Here is an 8,500-nt window from a genome sequence, read left to right as displayed (position 1 = left end):
AATGTCCTGCCTGCAGCTGGTCATTAACCAAGTGCTGGAGGGCTTCCAGCTTTTCCAGAGGAAGCGGCCACTGCGCAACCCATATGGGCTCGTCAGTGAGCCAACGGAGGGGGAGGGCCGTACGCCTAATCATCGATATGGATGGTGGCAGTGAACTGCGTTAATAAATCACGGCCCCACAGGTTGAGGTGGACGGGGAGAATGATAGGCCGGATACGGGCGTGGCGGGTGCCTTGAGGCGCCCTAACCTCCAACCATCGGGCACTCTGTTGTGAGTCCTGCGCCCCGCCCACACCCCAAACCGCCGGAGCCTGCTCCATGGGCCAATGGGCGGGCCACTGCGCGGCGGCAATGACGGTGACGTCTGCCCCAGAGTCAATAACACCCTCGAACGGCTGATCGTTGAGGCAGTAAATGCGTTTGGGTTGGGGTGCTCCAATGTCTTTAACGACCGCTGCCACTTGTGGGTGAATAGTGCGCTGGTCGGTGGACCCGAAGCCTCCGGTTCGGGGAACGTTTCTTCCCCCTGCCGGAAGGGAGTAGGGCACAAGTATGAGTTGCGCCCAGGCATCTCCCTGAAACAGCTGTTTCGGGAGATGACTCCACAGTTGAACATGGATAATTCCACCATAGTCCGAATCCACCACCCCAGGCACCACGAACAGGCCCTGCTTGCTGGCGGACGAGCGGGGTAGGACAAGGCCCACCATGCCCTCCGGCAGCGGGCCCTGAATCTGGGACGGCATGAGGAGGACCTCCCCGGGGAGAGTAATATCCATATTTTCCTGATTAACCAGGTCAATCCCCGCACTGCCCCTTGTGGCGGCGGGGACGTCGTGCACGGAGAGGGGCGCGGCCTTGGGTCTCGGGCTGGTCGCAGGCCCGCCTACTAGTTTCCCGGGGGGTTGTCTCTGTTAGCAGCCAAGACCCGGCTGTCACCCCCGGCCAAGCGACACTGCGCAGCCCAACGGTAGCCCTTTTTGCATTTCGGACACAGCGTGCGGGGCCTCTGGTCTGTCCGGGGCTTGGGTTTGTTTTTACACACGCCCCCCCAGGGGCCCGACACTCCCGCCAAAAATGTCCGGGCTTTTGGCAGTTAAAGCAGTTCCCCTGAGGCTTCTGCCCCTTGTGCAGGGCAGCTGCCAGCAGGGCCATCTGATGGGTCTGAGTGCCTACATCAGCACACGCCTGCAGCAATTCTGCCAGGGTATACCCGGGGCGCCCGACCACTGCCTGCATGGCACGGCGGCAATCTGCATTGGCATTTTCGTAAGCCAATTTTATCATTAGTTCAGTCTGGGCTTGCGGGTTATCAATCTGCCTCTGGACTGCCTCTTGGAGGCGGTCAATAAACTGGTGGAACGGTTCGGCGGCACCCTGCCGAGTAACCGCAAAGGACTTAGAGGACTCGCCCGCAGCGGGGACCCTGCGAAACGCTCGACGGACACACTGGCCAATGATGGGAAAAGCTACCCGGGGCGTGCCCACCGCCTGCTCGGGGATGCTCGAAAACTGCCCCGTGCCATATAACTGCTCAGCGAGATAGGGCCCCCCCACCCTGTGCTGCTGCCGCATGCGCCTCTCGCTGGTACTCGCTATCCCACACAACGTATTGCGCGGGAGACAGCACCATGCGACACATGTCTTTCCAATCTTGGGGGAGCAAGAAGTAACTGTTTGACACACCTTCCATGATCCCCAGGGTGAAAGTGGACCGCAGCCCGGTCTCACGAACCGCCTTGCGGAGCTCGCGCAGAACCGAGTAGGGGAGAGCCTCCCAATCCACTATCTCCCCCCCATTTCCATTATCCCGCAAGAGACGGGGAACGCCTCGAACCCACAGCTGGATTCCTCGTCGGTCAAGAGACCGGCCTCGTGCGCTCGCCGCACTGCCGCGGCGACAGCGCCCCCCCCGCCCGACCGGTAGGCAGGGGGGCGCCGCCACGGGCGGCGGCGCAGGGAGGGTCAGCTGCGGGTAGGAGGGGGGTGGCCCATCACCTGGGGGCAAAAGGGGGACCGGCTTGGGGCTGTCGGGGCCGACCCTCTCCAGCGCCTCCTTACAACGCTGCCAGAGCAGCAGGTGCTGAACTGGGGCACGGGGTTCACTATACAAGGTGATCCCAATCCGTATCCAATCAGAAAGCTGTAATGACCCGCAGTCCGGATACCAGGGGCACTGGCGATCTATTTCCCTTAGAAGGTCCTCAATATGAGCGACCGGGACAGCGACACATGATCGCTGCCATATAATCTCTTGTAACTCTCTTGCATGCTCCTTCTGGGCACTGGAAAGTCTCCCCCCCCATACTCACGAATAAGGGGCGGCAAACAGCTGCGGGCACGCTCGGCGTATCCAGCCGGTGAGTAGAGGGGTATCACGTCGGGGTCACCAGCTGTGGCGACGACACAGGAAAGGAAATAGAACACCAGGTTTCTGGTAGCTAGAGAGCTTCAAAAGCCTCAAGCAAAAAGCCTCCCAGGAAAACTTTTCCTGGGGTTTTTATTCTTCTCCTTACTTTGTTTACAACTCTTCTTAGTGGTTACATTTTTCTGCATGAAGAAGACATGCAGTGTACAATTACATAAGATAGCAAACCCATCTCTTGTGCACGTGAACACCAGCTGCAAGGGTGATGTCAGGTTGCCAATAAGTTTCCCAAATACAGACACTGGGACAAGGTCACTCCTGCCTCGTTGCCAAGGGAACAGTTTGCCGTTCTCGTGGGCAGACGATTCGGGAACAACACATTTCTACACACCAGCGCCAATGCCTGCACGTAGGTTTCTACGTGGGGCGAGGCCAGCAACAGGAGGCAACGCACCCCATGCTCCCTGGTGAGGGTGGGAAAGGGGCCCCGGCCACCGGGAATGGTATTCCGGGAGGTGGCTGGAGCAGACGGTTAGGCGGCGAGCGGAGGGGTCGCAGCCACCTGGGCGTACACTCTCGGGACCGAGAGAGCGGCACCCCCAGAGCTGGTGGAGGAAGTAACGGGCAAGGGAGAAGGGGGAGCTGCGGCCGTTGACGGGGCCACAGCAGGAGAAGGAACCACTGTCACGGGGGGTTTCAGTGTCAAGGTCACTGTCACGGTGGGAAGGGCCGGGGGACGAAGAAGGGCAAGGGCCCTGCCCTTCTTCGTCCCCCGGCCCTTCCCACCAGCCAAGGGAGCGGTCTCAGAAGTGGAGGCGGCCAAGGTCACGGCAGGAGCAGCGGAGTCTCGGGAGCCCCTATTCGTACCCACCGGTGCCTCAATGGCAGTGATGGCAGGCATCCCGGCAGCAGCAGCCGAGGCAGCCATTGCAAGGGAGGGCTTGGGGAAGGGGACGGAAAGGGAACTGCAGGGGCGGCCAGGGAAGTCCCACCCCCGAATCACCCACCACAGAAAGGGAGGGAAGGGGACAGCCGCTAGGGCAGGGAAATGGAAGGAAGGGGAGGAAGGAGTGGGAGGGGAGGGAAGGAAAGGGGAGAGGGGGAGGATGGCTACCACACCCCACCCGCTAGGCTGAAAGCAGGGTGGAGGGGCGCCCACAGAAAGGGACAAAAAAAAAGACAAGGAACACAACACTAGCACAAGATGAAAAAGAAACTAAGGAAAGGAGGGGAAAAACTAAGACATCATGGGGGAATGTGCATCAGTGGAGTCAATGAAAAAATGGAGGGGGGGAGGAATCTCAAACGCCAACAGCGGAACGTGGGCACGCAGACAATAAGGGCTGACCTGGCGGGAGGGGAAGAAGCTTGGGGGCGGAATGCAGGGAAGGGCTAAATCAGGGGTGCCTCAGGCACGGAACAAAGAACAGGGTGGGTTCAAAAACAACCAAACCAAAAGAGGGGGAAATGGGGCAGGCAACCACGCCTGCATTGCGGGACAAGGGTGGGGCAAACAAACTAATCAAGGACCAAAAAAACAAAACAGGGCAAACCAGAGCAAACAGGGCGGCTAGAAGGGGGACAGGCGGGGCAGGCAGCGAAGAGAAAGGGGACAAGCAGTTGCAAGAACAGGGCAGTGGACAAGGCAGAGGAAAAGGGGGCCCACCAGCCAAACGCAGCAGGGGAGGGAGGACAAAGCCAAGGTAAGGGAAAGGAAACGAGCACCCACGGGCGTCTGAAAAACAAATGCCTGCTTGCTGCCGCTACGTTCTCTAGATGGTTAGAGGGCAGAGCAAACTGCTGAGCCGGGGAGCATAGAACAGAGCCAGAAGGCAGGTGGAAAGGTGGAGGGGGCAGTGGTGGTGGCAGTAGGGGAGCAGGTGGACTAGGGGGAAGGCTCCAGGCCACTCCCCCAGCTCCCCACAGCAAAGGCACCTACCACTACAGAAGCAAGGATGTTACAAACCCCCTCCACAAAACAAGGCCTCCTCTACTCCCTCCTCAGCTCCAGCAGCAGTAACACCTCCCCAGTAGCAGCAGCAGCAAGGGCAGCAGCAACCCAGCCAGGGGAGGGCCCAAAAATGATGGAAAATGTGGGGCCTCACACTCCCCTCTGAGGGTCACACCAGCAGGGTCCTCCCCACAGCAGCAATAGCAGCCAGGGGGGCAACTGGCCAGCAGGACAACCTCAAAAGAGTGAAAGGCAGGTATCTCAGTCTGCAGAACCAGCAGATCCCTTTTTCCTGGGTAAGGTAACAGGGGCAGTTCCAGAACAAGCAGGAACTTGCTGGAACCAATTAAGGCAGGCAGGCTAATTAGGACACCTGGAGCCAATTGAGAAGAAACTGCTAGAATCAATTAGGACAGGCTAATCGGGGCACCTGAGTTTAAAAAGGACCTCACTTCAGTTTGTAGTGTGCATGTGTGGAGCTGGGAGCAAGAGGCAGTAGGAGCTGAGAGTGAGAAGATGTATTGCTGGAGGATTGAGGAGTACAAGCATTATCAGACACCAGGAGAAAGGTCCTGTGGTGAGGGTAAAGAAGGTGTTGGGAGGAGGCCATGGGGAAGTAGCCCAGGGAGTTGTAGCTGTTGTGCAGCTGTTCCAGAAGGCATTCTAGACAGCTGCAGTCCACAGGGCCCTGGGCTGGAACCCGGAGTAGAGGCGGGTCCAGGTTCCCCCAAACCTCCCAACTCCTGATCAGACACAGGAGGAGTTGACCTGGACTGTGGCTTTTCCCAGAGGGGAAGGTCTCTGGGCTGTTTCCCAACCCACAAGGTGAATCTCTGAGGTGAGCAAATCCGCTAATAAGCGCAGGACCCACCAAGTTAGAGGAGGAACTTTGTCACACTTTGTTACATGCCCCATTTTGTGCAAAATACATTACAACTATGTCTAAATCATATCATAATGACACCACTATGAAGAATATGGGCTGTACTCCCTCCACTCATTTCTTACTTTCAAAACTTAATTTTTAATGAGCTAGATAACATCAATTGAGTTTCATCTTCAATTCAGACCAGCTGATTGTAGGCATTTCCCTCCTATGGAACAGCAGAGTTCATCACTTCACTACACAAGAAGTGTACTGGCTTCAGCACAGTAACATCCCCCTTGTATTATTGCAACAGATTTTATGAACTAATTGTTATCATGTTCAATATTTTGTAAAAGTTTGAATTTATGGATTGTTCATTTGCTGTGAATGTTCATGCAAGTCTCCCCTATAAGTGACTTGCTATTCTCATTGCATAACCTGTGCCCTAAGTCATTAGAGTATTGCTTCTGCTCACTGACTTGATGACTGAAATATTTATAAACCACAGGAAACAATGCCAACTTTAAAAAAGGCTCCAGAGGCAATCCTGGCAATTATTACAGTCCAGTAAGCCTAACTTCAGACCAGGCAAATTGATTATAATAAAGCATAAAATTATCAGACACGAATATGGACACATTATGTTGTGGGAGAATGAACACGGCTTTTGTAAAGGGAAATCATGCCTCACCAATCTATGGGAATTCTTTCAGGGGGTCAACAAACATGTCAACAAGGGCAATCTGGTAGATATAGAAAATTCTTAAGGTCTGTCACCAAAGGCTCTTAAGCAAAGTATGATTAAGCATATGAAACAGCTTCCATATGAACAGAGAATCAAAAGACTAGGATTGTTCAATTTAGGAAAAAGAGAAGACTAAGGGGGGATATGATAGAGGTCTATATAATCATTAATGGGGCGGAGAAAGTGAATAAGGAAATTTTATTTATCCCTTTGCATAACACAAGAACCGGAGGTCGCCCAATGAAATTAATAGGCAGCAGGTTTAAAACAAACATAAGGAAGTGTTTCTTCACACAAACGTATAGTTGACCTGTAGAACTCATTGCCAGGGGATGTTGTGAAAGCCAAAAGTATAGCTGGCTTCAAAAAAGAATTAGATAAGGAGGATAAGTGCATCAGTGGCTATTAGCTAAGATGGTCAGGGATGCAGCCCCATGCTCTGGGTGTCCCTAAAGCTCTGACGTCCAGACGCTCGGACTGGAAAACAGGGGATGGATCCTAGACACACTCATTGTTCCACTACCACCTGTTTGGCCAGTTCTGTGGCTGTGTGTCGCTCCAATTGGAGTCAGCACCAGCAGGCATCCCTAAGCTCCTGGGCCACGACGCAGGGCCGTGCCCCCAGCAGATAAGTCTTCCCATGACACCTATGCCAGAAGGTTTCGGGTGTTATGTCCAGAGCATCCAAAATAGCAGCCTTAATGGCCCTGTAGTGTCGGGCCTCATCACTAGGAAGGCCCCAGTAGGCAGCCTGGGCGGCCCCCATCAAATATGGGGCTAGGAGCGTGGCCCATTGTTCTGGGGTCCACATGGCAGCCAAGGCAATCCTCTCAAAAGTGATCAAAAATGCCTTTGGGTCATCTTCCGGACCCATCTTTGTGATCCGGATCGGTATGGTAGGGATCACCGGGGCTCCTGCCCCTGCAAGACTGGGGTTCTGGGGCAGCAGGGCAGCGAGTTATTGGAAGCATTGCCTCTGTTGGTCCTGCTGCTGGGCCCCCAACTCTCGGAGTAGCTGCTGCTGCTGGGTTTCAGCCCACCACTTCATCAGTTGCCCGAGCTTCATCCTGCTGTTCGGGCCTATCCCGGGTTAGACACACTCATAGTCCCCCCTCTGTCTCAGGGCATAGTCACTGCCTGCATTCTCCACCACGTGTAGGAGAGGTGCCGGTCTCTCCGCTTCTGGCAGGGCGGGAGACCATGCCTCCTTGCTGTTTCTCAAGCAGGGCCAGCAGCCCCCGGGTAGTGCCCTGCTGGTGATCAATCCAAGGACCAGTTAGTCCCTCCGCCCAATCCCTCAGTCAGCGCAGGGCAATTAGCAGGTCTGGCCGGCAATCAGTCCAGGCTTTAATTAGTCTTTCGGCCCCAGTCCCTCAGTCAGGGCATTTAGCAGTTAGTGGGTCTGGCTGGCAATCAGCCCAGGCTGTGAGAAGTCTTTCTGCCCCCATCCTTCCCTCAGGGTGGGGCAGCTAACAGTCTGTAGCTGGGGCTTGGTCCATACCACGCAGCCCAGTAGTTCAGGGTAGGGGAATTAGCTCCCAGGCAGGAGCAACAGCAACTATGCCTGGCGCCCTAGCTCCGGCGGGCGCCAGACCAACCCAGGCCTCCTGGCCTATCAGTGTCGGGAGGTGGCCACCCTTCACAAACGGGGTGGCCAGGGTAGGGGGACACAGGCCCTCCCACTCCACTGCGTCCCGGAAAGTCTCGTCTATGTACCTCTCTGAGTCCCCCAGCTCCTCCAGTTCAGCCACTCTGGTCTCCAAAGCCTGTACATGATCTCTGAGGGCCAGGAGCTCTAACATTAGCAGGTTCCTAACATTTTGTTAGCTTTGTTGCCTGCTGCTGCACTTTGAGCATATGTTTTCAGAGAACTATGCACAATGACCCAAAGATCTCTTTCTTGAGTGGTAATGGCTAATATTGACCCCATCATTTTGTATGTATAGTTGGGATTATGTTTTCAAATGTGTATTACTTGCATTTTTCAACATTGAATTTCATCTGCCATTGTGTTGCCCAGTCACACAGCTTTGTGAGATCCCTTTGTAACTCTTCACTTGAGTAATTTGGACTTAATTATCTTGAGTAATTTTGTATCATCTGCAAACTTTGTCACCTCACTCTTTACCTCTTCTTCCATACATCATTTAAGGATATGTTGGACTGCACTGGCCTAATATGGCCTGTCCTTGTGGGGGGAGCACTATTTATCTCCCTCCATTGTGAAAACTGATCATTTATCCCATGACAGCTTAGTTTGCTTAAGAGCCTTTGGTGACAGACCTTAAGAGCTTTCTGAAAGGCAAAAGGAACTGGATCAAAAATAAAACTAAAATGGGAAGTGAATGTGCACTAGTAATGAATATTCTCCTCATCAAGATGCCTCCTCTCAGTTAGAAAATGCAATACAGGATGCAAAGTTTGCTGACTGCTTTGTGCTGACATTACCAACTTGCTCTGGCCCTGGGCCCCAGGAAACCTTAATCCACCCCTGTTCACTATGTGCTTCTGCATGGAGCCAGGGAACGTGCATGTTAGACAGGAAGGTTTATGCTGCAGTTAATGGCC

This window comes from Terrapene carolina, unplaced genomic scaffold (genome assembly GCF_002925995.2).
Source record: "Terrapene carolina triunguis isolate 2854851 unplaced genomic scaffold, T_m_triunguis-2.0 Scaffold94, whole genome shotgun sequence".
Classification (NCBI taxonomy): Eukaryota; Metazoa; Chordata; order Testudines; family Emydidae; genus Terrapene; species Terrapene triunguis.
This window is presented reverse-complemented; position numbering follows the sequence as displayed.